This window comes from Myotis yumanensis, unplaced genomic scaffold, assembly GCF_028538775.1.
Source record: "Myotis yumanensis isolate MYYU_CA2020_CCGP unplaced genomic scaffold, mMyoYum1.0.hap1 SCAF_8, whole genome shotgun sequence".
Classification (NCBI taxonomy): Eukaryota; Metazoa; Chordata; class Mammalia; order Chiroptera; family Vespertilionidae; genus Myotis; species Myotis yumanensis.
Genome location: NW_027223759.1, coordinates 85077629 through 85092856, shown reverse-complemented (window position 1 = coordinate 85092856; position 15228 = coordinate 85077629).

Here is a 15228-nt window from a genome sequence, read left to right as displayed (position 1 = left end):
TTTGAAGTGGTTGTGAGAAGCAGCAATCTCCAGTGTTTACCTATGCCGCCATCTTGGTTTCTCCCCCCTAAAGTGATTATTGATAAGTATTATTTATTGCCATTTTTCTTCATAACTATGAATCTCTTTTTTTTTCTTCTTCTTCTTCAAAAAGTCCCTTTAACACTTCATGTATACTAGTTTGGTGGTAATTAACTCCTTTAGCTTTTTCTTGTCTGGGAAGCTCTCAATTTTTCCTTCAACTTTTTTTTTTTATTGTTGACTCTATTATAGAAGTCCCCCATTTCCCCTCCCCCCCACTTTGCCTCACTCCACCCTGCTCACTCCCCAGCCCCCACCCCCGGCCTTCAACACTTTATTGTCTGTGTCCATAGTTTATACATGTATGCATATATATTATTTGGTTGATCTCTTCCCATCCTCTCCTCCATCCTCCCTTCTAAGATCTATCAGTCTGCTCCATTTATCCATGCCTATGGTTCTATTTTGTTTGTCAATTTATTTTGTTTTTTTAGATTCCACATATAAGTGAGATCATGTGATAGCCTTGTTGGGTAAAGTAATCGTGGTTGTAGGTCCTTGCCTTTCATCACTTTCAATATTTCATGCCAATCCCTTCTGGCTTGAAATGTTTCTGTTGAGAAATCAACTGACAGTTGTATGGGAGCTCTCCTGTAGGTAACTGACTGCTTTTAAGATTCTCTTTGTCTTTAAACTTTGGCATTTTAATTGTGATGTATCTTGGTGTGGGCCTCTTTAGATTCATCTTGTTTGGTACTCTGTGGCTCCTGGATTTGTGTCTTTTTCTTTCACCAGGTTAGGGATGTTTTCAGTCATTATTCCTTAAAATAGGGTCTGAATCCCATGCTCTGTCTCTTCTCCTTCTGGTACCCCTAGTATGAGGACATTGTTATGTTCTATACTGTCTCAGAGGTCCCTTCAACTATCCTCATTTTTGCCTGCTTGTGGCTCAGTGGTTGAGCATTGATCTATGAACCAGGAGGTCTCAGTTCAATTCCCAGTCAGGGTACATGCCTGGGCTGTGGGCTCGATCCCCAGTATGGGGATCATACAGGAGGCAGCTGATCAATGATTCACTCTGATCATTGATGTTTTTATCTCTCTCTCCCTCTCTCTTTCTCTCTGAAATATATATATATCTCCTATAAAATAAAAGCCTAATATGCTAAGTGTCCGGTCATCTGGCTGTCCATTCAACCAATCAAAGCATAATATGCTAATGATATGCTAAGGCCACTCAACTACTTGCTATGACATGAACTGACCACCAGGGGGCAGACACTCCAACTGGTAGGTTAGCTTGTTGCTGGGGTCCGGCTGATAGGAACTGAGTGAGATGGGCCGGACACGCCCTGGAGCCCTCCCATGGTTCCTTCCCAGCTGGCCAACCTCCCACTTCCCTCCCCGGCCCTGATTGTGCACTGGCGGGGTCCCATGGCCTGGCCTGTGCCCTCTCACAATCCGGGACCCCTCAGGGGATGTTGGGGAGCTGGTTTTGGCCCGATCCTGCAGGCCAGGCTGAGGGACCCCATTGATGCATGAATTCATGCACCGAGCCTCTAGTATATATATATATATATATAGTATATAGATATATATATATATAAAACTATCCTTTTCTTTGCTGCTCTGATTGTATGATTTCTGCTACCTTTTTTTCTAAATAGCTGATTTCATCCTCTGCTTCATAGCTGTTGATTCCTTCTGGTGTATTAATTTCTGACTGGTTATTTTTTTACAGCTTCTATGTTCCTTTTTGTGCTTGCTACTTCTTTGTTTATGTTCTCACTGAGTTCATCCATTCTTCCTTTAAGTTCTTTGAACATCATTATAACCATTGTTTGTTCTTTTTAAATGTTTTTATTGATTTTAGAGAGGTAGGAAAGGAGAGGGAGAGAAACATCAATTGGCTGCCTCCTGTATACCCCCTATTAGGGATCAAGCCTGCAACCTGGGCATGTGCCCTGACTGGGAATCGAACTGTGACCTCCTGGTTCATGGGTCAACCCTAAACCACTGAGTCACACCAGCTGGGCTATAACCATTGTTTTGAATTCTGTATCTGGTAGATTGCTTGCCTCCATTTCATTTAGTTCCTTTTCTAGGGACTTCTCATGTTCTTTCATTTGGGGTATTATTTCTTTATTTCCCCATTTGGCTGCCTCTCTCTACTTGTTTCTGTGTATCACATAGATCTGCTGTATCTCCCAGTCTTGGTAAGCTGGCTTCATGCAGTGTCTTGTGGAGCTCAGTGTTGCAGTCTCCCTGATCAAAGGAGCTAGGTGCTCTATAAATGCCCTTTATGTGGGCCATGTGAGTCCTCCTGTTGCAGTTGAGTTTTGATTGCTGACCCATCTGTGGGTGGGGTTGACTCTCCGGCTGGTTAATATGAGGATTTTCCCTGACCACAGTGTATGAGCTGCTGTGCAGGGGGCTGACCCCACAGAGCAGAATTAACCCCAGCAGGGTCTGGTGTCTGCCAAGATCTCCCTCTGTGTGCCGCTTGTGGAGCTAATTGGGTCATGCTCTGGTGTGGTGTGAAGCCCACCACTGTGTGTATTGGTTATGGGGCCTCTTGGGAGGGACTTGTGCAGACCAATGTCAGGCACTGCCTGTGACTGGCCCTGGGCCACTTGTTTGGAGCTACAGAGCAACCCACAGTTTATGGCTGCCTCTGGGAGGTAGCAAGTTGCATGAAGTAGGTTCTCAGTGAATCACCAGATAGTGTTGACTGATTTCACCAGATTGATATGGATTCAAACTTGGCACCAGTGCTGAGTCTAAGGCCACTCAGCAAAATTTCCAGGGTACACGAAGGCCAGCCACCAACTGCTAGGTGCACTCAGATCTTTGGGATGGGATTGGGTCTCAGGGGAGTCATCAGGATGTCAACAGAGTTCATTAGGACCAAACAGACCAAGATTTGGCTGTGTGAAGGAGGTGGTCTGCACAGGGTAGTGGCGCTGGCTGGTGTGCAAGGGACAAATGGCCCCACCCTGGAGCCACACAACTCAGTTTTTCCCTGATTTGGCCAGGACCTCCTTGAGGGCCTTCCAAGAAAGTCTGCACTGCAGGCCTTTTTACCATTTCTGAATCTGTTCCTTGTAAATTATTTTCCCCCTAAGGGTTATATTTACTTGCTTCCTTCTACTTATGGTAATTTTTGTTTAGAAAATGGGTATGGTTAATTCAATTTTGTTGAATGATATTTTTAAGTGCATTTTTCATCTGTCAGGCAGCGAAGTAACTAGTTAATTAATTTGATCATTTTAAGAGTGGTTTTAAAGATCTTCTAGATGAGGGTAAAATAGCCTTTATTCTACAGTTTCTTTAGTCTTACTTCTAAAGTTTGGCCTTTATTGAATGCCTGTATTTTCAAAGAGACTTCTCTACTTGCCAAAAAATAACTTGAATTATCCCATCATTGTGGCCATCTGTGGGGATATTCATGTTAAAAGTTTGTAATTGTCTTTCCTCAAATATTTTTCTTGTCTGGCCTCATGGAATTTCACCATATGCAAACATTAATATTCTGTGACTTTTATGTAAATTTCTTGAAATCCCTCTCAAAGTAATTTCCTCCTCTGGGACTTTGCTTTATAGTTTCAAACAGCCCCAACTTCATAAAACTCTGATATGTCTCCCCAAGTAGCAAGATTATCTGTCCTTTTGGGGTTCCAGTTTATAAATTGCCTCCACATAGAAAAACTTGGCTTATGGTAAGGCTCACCTCACTTATTTCTCTCTCTTTTTAGGATTACAGTCTTGTTCTACTTTGGTCTAATATGATAAAAGTTGTTTCCTACATTCTGTCAAACTTTCTAGTTATTTACACCAGAAAGATAATTCTGGGCTCTTTTACTCCCTCATGGTCAGAAGCAGAAATCCAAACAATTTTTTAAAAGTAGATTAAATTACAAAATAAAAGACCTGAATGAGGAATTCACCAAAAAAAAAGAAATATTTATGGACAATAAACAAGCAAAAAGATATTCAATCTTGCTAATCATATTTAATATATACATCTTATTACATATGAGAAAATTTAAGTCATTATATCCAGAAGGGAAGAAGACACATTTACATTATTGATGGAATTGTAAAGTGATATATATTTTGGAAGCCAATTTTACAGTATCGATCAAAATTTAAAATATACCTAATGGCCCCAGAAATTCACTCCTCGATATTTACTCAATAGAAATGAAAGCATTTGCCCATAAGCAGATTTTTACAGCAATGTTCATAGCATTTTTATTGATATTACCCCCAAAACTGAGAATGCCTCAAAGCCCAGCTACCCATTAAAAGGAGACTGATAAAGAAATTGTTGTATTAATAAATGGACTACTACTTACCAATTAAAAGAAACAAAAGACACTGATGGATCTCAGACTTTTTGACTATAAACAAGTCTTAATGTGTTTATGCATATACACACATACATATATTCATTTCATTTACACACAATTCTAGGACAGGCTAATGTAATCTTTGGGACAAGAAATACTGATTGTCTTTGGTAATGTTAAGGATTGTATTGTGTCTACCCCCACAAAAGACATGTTGAAGTCCAAAATCCAGCACCTGAGAATGTGACCTCACTTGGAAATAGGGTGATACTGGAGTAGCATGAGCCCTAATCCAATATGGCTGGTGTTCTTATAGCAGCATGGGCGTGTAAGGATGCAGAAACACAGGGAGCTGTCCTGTGAAGATGGGGAATTGGAATGACATTTAAAAGCCAAGGAAGGTCTGAAGCTACCAGAAGCTAAGAGAGACATATGAATAGATCCTTTCCTAGCACCCTCAGAGAGAGCATGGCTTTGCCAACACCTAATGTTGGACTGCTGAACTTCATCATTGCAAGACAATAAATTTTTGTTGTTTTAAGCTACCCAGTTTGTGGTACTTTGTTATGGTAGCCCTAACAAAGAAAGGAAAGGTGAGTGTAGAAATGGACTGGGAAGGTGAAAAAGGAAGCTTTCTTGGGTGATGTTGTTCTATATGAAGCCGTTATGTAGAAGTTTCAGTTACACACACACACACACACACACACACACATTTATAAATATACATATGTATGTGTGTGTATCAAAACTTAATAAATGTTGGTCAGACCAGGGGGTGGGTGGGAAGGGGGAGGGGCAGTGCACTACAGAGTGGGGAGGAGGGAGCAGCAAGAACCAGAAATGCGGGATTAGGTAAACCTAGTTGTACCTGAATTCATTGCAAGTCTGGTGTAAAAAAAAAGAAAAAAACTTAATAAATGTTAGACAATATTTGCTTATTTTACTGATAAAAATTTCATGTCAAGAAAGAAAATTATTAAATACTAGTTAATGATATGCATGCTGAGGTGCTCAGGGGTAAAGTGTACATATGTCGGTGACATCATTTAATGAAATGCACAAAAGATGGATTGATGAATGAAGAGAGGCTTAGTAGATGAACACATATGTGATAAAGCAAATATAGTTGGATGTTAATTGTAGAAACTAGGGGAATAGGCATATAGGTGCTCACTGTTCAAGAATTCCTCTATATTTGAACATTTTGTAACAGTATTGGGGAAAATTTTATATATAGTTGACCCATATGTACAAGCATGATTTAAAAGGAAACTGTAACCATTTTTGTTTTATTTATTTTTAAATCTTTATTGTTGAGAGTATTACAGATATCCTCCTTCTCCTCCCCCCCCCCCCCCCCATTGCCCCTTTCCTCTTGGTTTCTGCCCCACCAAGGGCCTTCTTCACCATCCTATTGTCTGTGTCTATAAGTTATGCATGTAGGCATATAAGATCTTTGGATAATATCTTCCCACCCCCACCTCTTCCCTCTGAGATTTGTCAGTCTGTTCCATGTTTCCATGCCTCGAATTCTGTTAATCAGTTAATTTTCTTCATTAGATTCCTTGTTTATTTATTTACTAGAGGCCCAGTGCACGAAATTCGTGCAGGGGGGGGGGGCTTACCTCAACCTGCACCCTCTCCAATCCCGGGGCCCTCAGGGGATGTCCTACTGATGGCTTGGGCCCACTCCCCATGGGTCTCTGCTCTCTGCAAGGCCTGCCTGCTCCACACCATGGCGATGGGCAATCAGGCCCTACTGGGTGCTGCATGCAGGCTGCGCTTGCCTGCTGGGCTCACGTTGCCGGGATGATGCTGCCAGCATCCTGCCCTGGCCACTATGGGCACTGCCATCTTTGTTGCGGAGTGATGGTTAATTTGCATATCACTCTTTTATTAGATAGGATTTTTAGATTCAATTGTTGATAGATATGTATTTATTGCCATTTTATTTCTTCTTCTTCTTCTTCTTCTTCTTCTTCTTCTTCTTCTTCTTCTTCTCCTCCTCCTCCTCCTCCTCCTCCTCCTCCTCCTCCTCTTCCTCCTCCTCCTCCCCTTCCTCCTCCTGTTCCTCCTTTTTTGTCTTTATCTTCTTCCTCTTCTTAAAGAATACCCTTCAACATTTAATGTAATACTGCTTTGGTGGTGATGAACTCCTTTAGCTTTTTCTTGTCTGTGAGGCTCTTTATCTGACCTTCAATTCTAAATGATAGCTTTGCTGGGTAGAGTATTCCTGGTTGTAGGTCCTTGCTATTCATCACTTTGAATATTTCTTGCCACTTCCTTCTGGCCTGCATAGTTTCTGTTGAGAAATCAGCTGACAGTTGTATGGGTGCTTCCTTGTTGGTAAGTAACTGCTTTTCTCTTGCTGCTTTTAAGATTCTCTCTTTGTCTTTAACACTTGGCATTTTAATTATGATGTATCTTGGTGTAGGCCTCTTTGGGTTTCTCTTGTTTGGAATGTTCTGTGCTTCCTTAACTTATAAGTCTATTTCTTTCACCAGGTAGGGGAAGTTTTCTGTCATTATTTCTTTAAATAGGTTTCAATATCTTGCTCTCTCTTCTCCTTCTGGCACCCCCATAATTCAGATGTTGGTAGGCTTAAAGTTGTCCCAGAGACTCCTTACACTATCTTCACATTTTTTTATTCTTTCTTCTTTTTGCTCTTCTGATTGGGTGTGTTTTCCCCTCATATTCCAAATCATTGATTTGATTCTTGGAATCTTCTATTCTACTGTTGAATTCCCTATAAATTATTCTTTATTTCAGTCAGTGTATGCTTAATTTCTGACTGGTCCTTTTTCATGTCTTTGACATTCTCACTAAGATTGTTGAAAGTCTCATTAAGTCCCTTGAAGTTCTCATTGAGTCCCTTGAAGTTCTCATTAAGATCCTTCAGCAACCTTATAACCATTGTTTTGAACTCTGTATCCAGTAGTTTGCTTGCTTCTACTTCATTTGGAGATTTCTTCTGTTCTTTCATTTGTGACATGTTTCTTTGTCTCCGCATTTTGGCAGCTTTCCTGTATTTGTTTCTATGTATTAGGTAGAGCTATGTATCCTGGAATTGGTAGAGTGGCCTTGTGTAGAAGGTGTCCTGTAGGGCCCAGAGGCTCAGCCTTTCCAGTCACCTGAGCTGGTCACTCTAGGTACGCCTCTGTGTGGGTTGTGTGCACAGTCTTTTTGTAGTTGAGCCTTGATTGCTGTTGGTGTCACTGGGAGGAGTTGTTGTCCAGGCCAATTGGCTGTGAGGACCAGCTGCAACTACAGTGAAAGAGTTGCTTTGCAGGAGACACCCCTATGAAGCAGGACTTGCTTCAGTGGGGCCTTGGTGCTGAGTCTACCCTTTGAGTGTGTCACTCGTGGATGTGTAGAGTTGTAATCTGGTATGGTCTGAAGCTCTTCACCAGGTACACTGGCTCTGGGGTCCCCTGGGAGGTGCAAATTCAGCCACTGTCTGCGGTCACCCAGCAGGAGCTACAGACCTATATGCAGATGGCTGCTACTTGTACTGGGCTTGGAAGTGCCCAGGCAAGGCCCAATTTTGGAAGTAAGGCAGGCTGGTGGTAGTGCCAAGTCTTGGGTCTCTTGTTAATAGGTATGGGGCATGATGATGCCAGCTGCTGCTTGTTTGAGAGACTTTAGGAAAGTCTGAAGACTAAGCCAGGACAGGCCATTCATATGGAAAAGCTGCTGCAAACATCTTTGGTGGGGCTGCAAATTGGATGGGGTGAGGTTTCAGGAAATCACCAGGGCGGAGTGAACAGTGTGAGCCATACTGATGGAAACTCAGATGTGGCTGCCAGTGAGCTATGCAATGGAGGAAGTCCTAACACAGGAACAATGACCCCTGCGAGCAACCCCATCTGGGAGAAAGCCATACTCGAGTTACTCTCCCCTTGCCAAACAATCCCGTTCTTCCATGTATGTCTTTGGTTGCCCTGATGCTGCTGCCCAGAGCTGGAGCTCAGAGGGAGTAAGACCGTGTAAGTTTGTGTGCCAGCCCTTTAAGAGGAACTGCCTGGGTCTCCAGCAGCTTCTGTGTCATTCAGCCACAGTCTCCACTGTCTTTTACAGCCTAAAGTTGTGGGGACTTTTCTTCCCAGCAGTGGAGCCCTGGACTGGGGGTCTGATATGGGGCTGGGACCCCTTGTTCCTCACAGGAGGCCTCTGCAGTAGAGATATCCCTCCCAATTAGAAAAACACCATACCAATGTTAATCTCATCATCAGGCAGATGTCTCCAATAAAATCAAACTGAAAGGACTGCAGAGTCTAGGAAAATTTCTGAACAGCTGAGGCATAATCAGTCTCTATGTGGTTTCCACTTTCTGTCCTTGGTTATCCCAGTTCTATCTAGCTAATCTTCAGTTGATTATTCAGGAATTTTTTTTAAATTTTAATTGTAATTCCAGTTTGGTCCCAGGAGCATGTCTGTGTAGCACCCACTTACCCTCGCTGTCATTTTGTGTGTGTATCCTTTTTTTAATAGCCAAGGTTTAAAAACAGAGGAATTATTTAATAAATTATGGTAGAAACCCACATATGTAATGTGATCAGTGTGGGGAGCCGATATAGGGTTAAGCCTCAGACTGACCTGTTAGCAAAATCACAAACAAGTCATCTTCCGAGTCTTAACCCAATCCGAGAGGTGGCCGCTGATTTACAGGCGCTGTCATTTAAAAAGTAAAATATGGGGGAATTTGCCGGAAGCCGGTCCACCCTTGCTGCTTGACACAGTCGCTGCAGGGAAGAAACATCTGCACAGCTTATGTTTCAAGGGACCTGGCATATATGACATATGTTTGCTCCCCCTCTTAGCGCTATGTGTTTTAAACAGGAGCACCTCCCCGAGAAAGGTTGTTTCCCCAGGTGAGGATTTTTCCCTGGAGTCAACAGGACTAAGGAAGAGAATAAATCAGTGAAACCCCCTAGTATTACAGAAATACCATGTACTACTTATGAAGACTTGGACTAAGACTGTTGGCAATAAATTTGGGACTTGTTGGGCCCACATCCCCAGGGGTCTGCCCACCAGGGAAAGCACCAAAGCCTATACCCCTGGAGATCCACCGACACAGGGCAGAACCAGGGAAGGCAAGAAGCGAGGCTGGGAGGACCTAACCTTTACTGGATAGGATAATCTCCTTCAGTTACTTCCTTGTAGCCTATCAATAGAGCAGTGACCTTGGAATAGCCCTTGTAATGGAAACAGGCAAGATTAAAATCAACCGAACTAGATAGAGACAGGATTTTTGGCAAAGGTCAGATAAGAAACAAGGAACTGTAGAACGTTACCCAAAACATACCATGTTGTGATTATAGAGGCATGCTTATAGGATCAAATGGTATAAATATAGATGTAATAGGAGAACAAAAAGAGATCAACTGAACGCTGTCTCAGTGTCATTCCTTCGCTGACTCCGTCCACACCTTTGGGAACCCCTGGACCTGCTGGGGCTGGACCCCAACAGATCAGAAGTAATGGTTGGCTGAATAAAAAAAAAAAAAACATTTAAAGGAGCAATTAGAAAACACATGTATTTTGTTTTAGCTAAAGGTATATAAATGTATATTCATTTGTGACTCTTTTTATGTAAGGTGTGAGCCCGCTTATAATCCCTTTGTCTTTGTTGCAAAAACAGACTCCAAGTGCATTAACTATTTTTATCAGTCCCTCATCTTGTTATGGGTTGGCTCAACGAGATAGACCAGCGACTCAGAATTTAAATTTGAAAGCCTTTATTAAGCTGGCCAGCTGACCACAGCCCGTACCTTCTTCCCCCTCTGGGAAGCCTCGCGGCATGTGGCAAAGAGCAAGTGTGCATTATGATTTTTATAGCAAAACAGTGTTACCTTAGAAGTTCACAGAAAGTTCATAAGCACAAAAGGGGGGTAAACAGAGTCACACCTGACTGGTCTAAGACAATCTAGCAATTTTTCTTCCATGGTTCCTAACCCTAATACAATCCTTCTCCATATCCTGACACAATCCCTCTCCATACGTCAGTCCCCGCTCCCAGCACATTCAATTTCTCATGTCGCATTTCCTCCCCTTAGCACATTCTGTCACATTCTGTAACCCTTCCATGGCGCAGATCCTCACCCTAGCACAATCTGTTCCTTTTTCTTTTATTCTCTCACAATTGTCTTGCCCATACTATTTTATTTATTTATTTATTTATTGGTTAAGGTATTACAAATGTAGAATAAAGTTTTAATGAGTTATAAGGCTTTTTGCAAACACCCCACCCTCTCTTCCTTTTCACACTCACATTTCATTGGCTTATGTAATACATAAATATAGTAAAGGCAAACACATTTGCATATGCAGGTTAGCAAATAAACACGATTTTCATTTTCATAAGCTTACAACTTAATTGCTGAAACTAGAAGAGTTCCGGCATGACTGAGAACAGTCTACAGTGGCCAGGGGAGCACACAACAGGAAGACAAGTGTCAGTACTGAGTAGGTTAGTTTGATGGTGGTTAAGAGAGCCTCAGTCATAGATGGCGAGTTAATAGGAATTAGAACTGATTTTTGCAGGTATACCCCAAACTCAGAAGTCATTAAGAAGATTGATACATTTGCTTACAAAAGTATTAAAAACGTCACCATACCACCTGAGCCCTCAAAAAGAAGTCAAAGATCACACCATAAGAAACAGGTTTTGCAGCATGACTAATTTAATTTCCAAAATCTCATAATGAATAAAACATCATACAACTTGATATAAAAATAAAGATAGCAATATGAAATTTAGAAAACAAGAAATACAAGGGGTCAGTAAATATAAAAGTCTGCTTAATCTTGTAGAAGAAATACATCAAAATAAAATGTTTCATTTATAAGGTGAGCAAAAAAATTAAGTAGGATAGCAGTTCTAATAAGAATGCGGGGAGCTGAAACCGGTTTGGCTCAGTGGATAGAGCGTCGGCCTGCGGACTGGAGGGTCCCAGGTTCGATTCTGGTCAGGGGCATGTGCCTGGGTTGCGGGCACATCCCCAGTAGGAGATGTGCAGGAGGCGGCTGATCAATGTTTCTCTCTCATTGATGTTTCTGACTCTCTATCTCTCTCCCTTCCTCTCTGTAAAAAATCAATAAAATATATTAAAAAAAAAAAAAAGAATGCGGGGAAACATTCTCATATGCTTTGGTTGGAAGCATAAACTGGTAGATTCTTCTCTGAGAACAATTACACAATATTTATTAAAATTTGTGTAGGTAGGTGTCCTATGACTTAGCAATCCCACTGCTAGAAATGTGCCCTATGCATATACTTGCAATGATTAATAACAATATTTGTATAAGAATGCTCATTGTAGCATTGCTTGTACAGTATAAACTAAAAACAAGCCAGGTGTCCATCAAGAAATTAAATTCTATGATGGAGTACAAGGCAGTGATTAAAAAGAATGAGGAAGACCTGAATATGCAGATATGGAAATATTCCCAAGATGACAAAGCAAACTGCAGAATGTATTGTACAACCTCTCTGACATTAACAAAATGTATATGTACACACAAATGCATGCACATTCCCCCCCCCCCCCATAACAAAATACAAGAAATTTAACAGAGGTTGCCACTGATTTGAGGGGAACTATCCTTAGTTGTGGAGAATGTAGCTTTCAGAACTCCTTTTGGATCTTCCTTATATTGTTTACTAGAGGCCCGGTGCACAAAAATTTGTGCACTTGGGGGGAAGTGGGGGGGGGGGTCCCTCAGCCCGGCCTGTGCCCTCTCGCAGTCTGGGACCCCTCAGGAGATAACGACTTGCTGGCTTAGGTCTGCTCCTGGGTGGCAGAGGGCAGGCCCAATCCCTAGGTGCAGCCCCTGGTCGGGCTCAGAGCAGGGCTGATTGGGGAGTTGGGGCGCTGCCCCCTGTCATGCACAGAGCAGGGAGGACTGGGAGGTTGCGATGCCACCCTCAGTCACGCTCAGGGTAGGGCCGATTGGGGGGTTGGGGCACCGCCCCCTGTCACACTCAAGGCAGGGTCGATAGGGAGGTTGCGGCGCCACCCCCTGTCACGCACAAAGCAGGGCCCATCAGGGGGTTGGGGCGCTGCCCCCTGTCACACACAGAGCAGGGCCCATCAGGGGGCTGGGGAGCTCTCCCCTGTCACGCACAGAGCAGGGCCCATCAGGGGCTTGGGGAGCTCCCCCCTGTCACACACAGAGGAGGGCCAATCAGGGGGTTGAGGAGCTCCCCCCTGTCACTCACAGAGTAGGGCCGATAGGGGAGTTAGGGCACCGCCCCCTGTCACACACAGAGCAGGGCAGATCAGGGGGTTGGGGCGCCGCCTTCTATCACCCGCAGAGCAGGGCCGATCAGGGGGTTGGGGTGCTGCCACTGTCACACTCAGGGCAGGGCCAATGGGGAGGTTATGGCTCTACCCCATCACACAAAGAGCAGGGCCCTTGGGGGGGCGTGCGCTGCCACTGTCACACTCAGGGCAGGGCTGATGGGGAGGTTATGGCTCTACCCTGTCACACACAGAGCAGGGCCTGTGTGTGTGTGGGGGGGGTTGGGGCGCTGCAACCTGTCACAGAGCAGGGCGATCAGGGGGTTTGGGCGCTGCCCCCTGTCACGCTGATCCCGTGCCAGGAGGACTCGAGGCTCCGCTGATCCCGGTGCTGGGAGGCATATTACCCTTTTACTATATAGGATAGAGGCCTGGGGGCCGGCTGGTTTGCCCTGAAGGGTGTCCTGGATCAGGGTGGGGGTCCCCACTGGGGTGCCTGGCCAGCCTGGGTGAGGGGCTGAGGGCTGCTTTCAGGCTGGTGGTTGTTGACTGAAGCTCCCAACTGCTCCTTTTTTTTTTTTTTCTTTTTTTAAAATTTTATTCTGGGCCAGCTTTAGCTCTGGCTCTAGCTCTGAGGCTTCCGCTGGTTTGTTTGCATTCTATAATTGAAACAATGTATAACTCCAGCTCTGAGATCCCAGGGTTTTGTTTAGCTTCTATATTTGTTACAAAGTTTCTTAGAGTTGCAGCTCAGAGGCCGGCAGCGCAGGCGGGGAACGTTGGAGTCCTCCTTCACTGCAGCAAGCAAGCCTCATGTTCGCTTCCAGCTGCCTGGCTGCCGGCCGCCATCTTGGCTGACAGTTAATTTGCATATACTCACTGATTAGCCAATGAAAAGGGTAGCGGTCGTATGCTAATTACCATGTTTCTCTTTTATTAGTGTAGATATTTTTATAATCGTGTACATAAGAACAGTCATGGCATAATTATAAATGTTTTTTGTCTTTTTAATATAATTTTGATGTAAAAGTATTTAAATATTAATACTTTCTCTAAAAATTATTTCCTTTCTGATGAAAAATGGCACGCTTAACTGCACTTGGGGAAGATATGAAGCTGACTCAGGAATAGAAATAAAGTTCCTGAAAAAAATAAATGAGGGAAACCAAGATGGCGGCATATGTTAACACTGGAGTTTGCTGCCTCGAACAACCACTTCAAAAATACAACTAAAAGACGGAACGGACATCATCCAGAACCACAGGAAGGCTGGCTGAGTGGAAGTTCTACAACTAGAAGGAACCGAGAATCAGAGGAGGCGCAGTGCTGAAGTAAAATACTAAGGTGCAGAGTGCGTGCGGCGCGGGCTGGTGGCTGAGGGCGTGGTTGTCTGTTTCAATCCGGAGGGAGCCTCAGACTCTGAGCTCCAGATCTGGGCGAGTCTCTAGGGATCCAGACTCAAACAGGAAAAGCAGAACTGTCTGGCTTCGGTCCCTCCGAGGTTTGCAGCGGTTGCTGGGACAGAGAGGCAGAGCCCCTGGGGACGGACTGAGAGCAGCCATAATTGCTCCCTCCTCCGCCCTGTTGATCCCATGGGACCGCCCCGCCCAAGCCCTGCACAGAGCCATTTGCTGGATAGCCTCAGGCAAAGGCTAGATTAGCACCTCCCTAGAAGACAGAAGTTCTCCCACTGCAGACACAGCTGATTATCACAGCCAGTTGGCCTGGAGGTCAAGTAGTAATTACCTACAACAATCAAGGCTTGACTACAACAAGGCTGCTCACAGAGACCACAAGGGGGTGCACCAAGAGTGTCTACCTCAGGTAATTGGGACACTTAACACGGAAAGCCACTCTATCGACCCAGCAAAGCATAAAAAAATGCCAAGACAAAGAAACAGGCCACAAAGGACAGAACCGGAGGAAAGCAGGCTACTGGATATAGAATTCAAAACCACACTTTTGAGGTCTCTCAAGAGGCTTCTAGAGTCTGTCGATAAACTTGATGAGATGTACAGGAAATCTAATGAGACCCTTGATGGTGTGATAAAGGACCAACTAGAAATTAAGTATACACGGACTGAAATAAAGAATATTATACAGGCTCCCAATAGCAGACCAGAGGAGCGCAAGAATCAAGTCAAAGATTTGAAATGCGAGGAAGCAAAACACACCCAACTGGAAAAGCAAAATGAAAAAAGAATCCAAAAATACGAAGATAGTGTAAGGAGCCTCTGGGACAGCTACAAGCATACCAACATCAGAATTATAGGGGTGCCAGAAGATGAGAGAGAGCAAGATATTGAAAACCTATTTGAAGAAATAATGGCAGAAAACTTCCCCTACTTGGTGAAAGAAATAGATTTACAAGTCCAGGAAGTGCAGAGAACCCCAAACAAAAGAAATCCAAAGAGGACCATACCAAGACACATCATAATTAAAATGCCAAGAGCAAAAGACAAAGAGAGAATCTTAAAAGCAGCAAGAGAAAGAAAGTCAGTTACCTACAAGGGAATACTCATACGACTGTCAGCTGATTTCTCAACAGAAACTTTGCAGGCCAGAAGGGAGTAGCAAGAAATATTCAAAGTGATGAATAGCAAGAACCT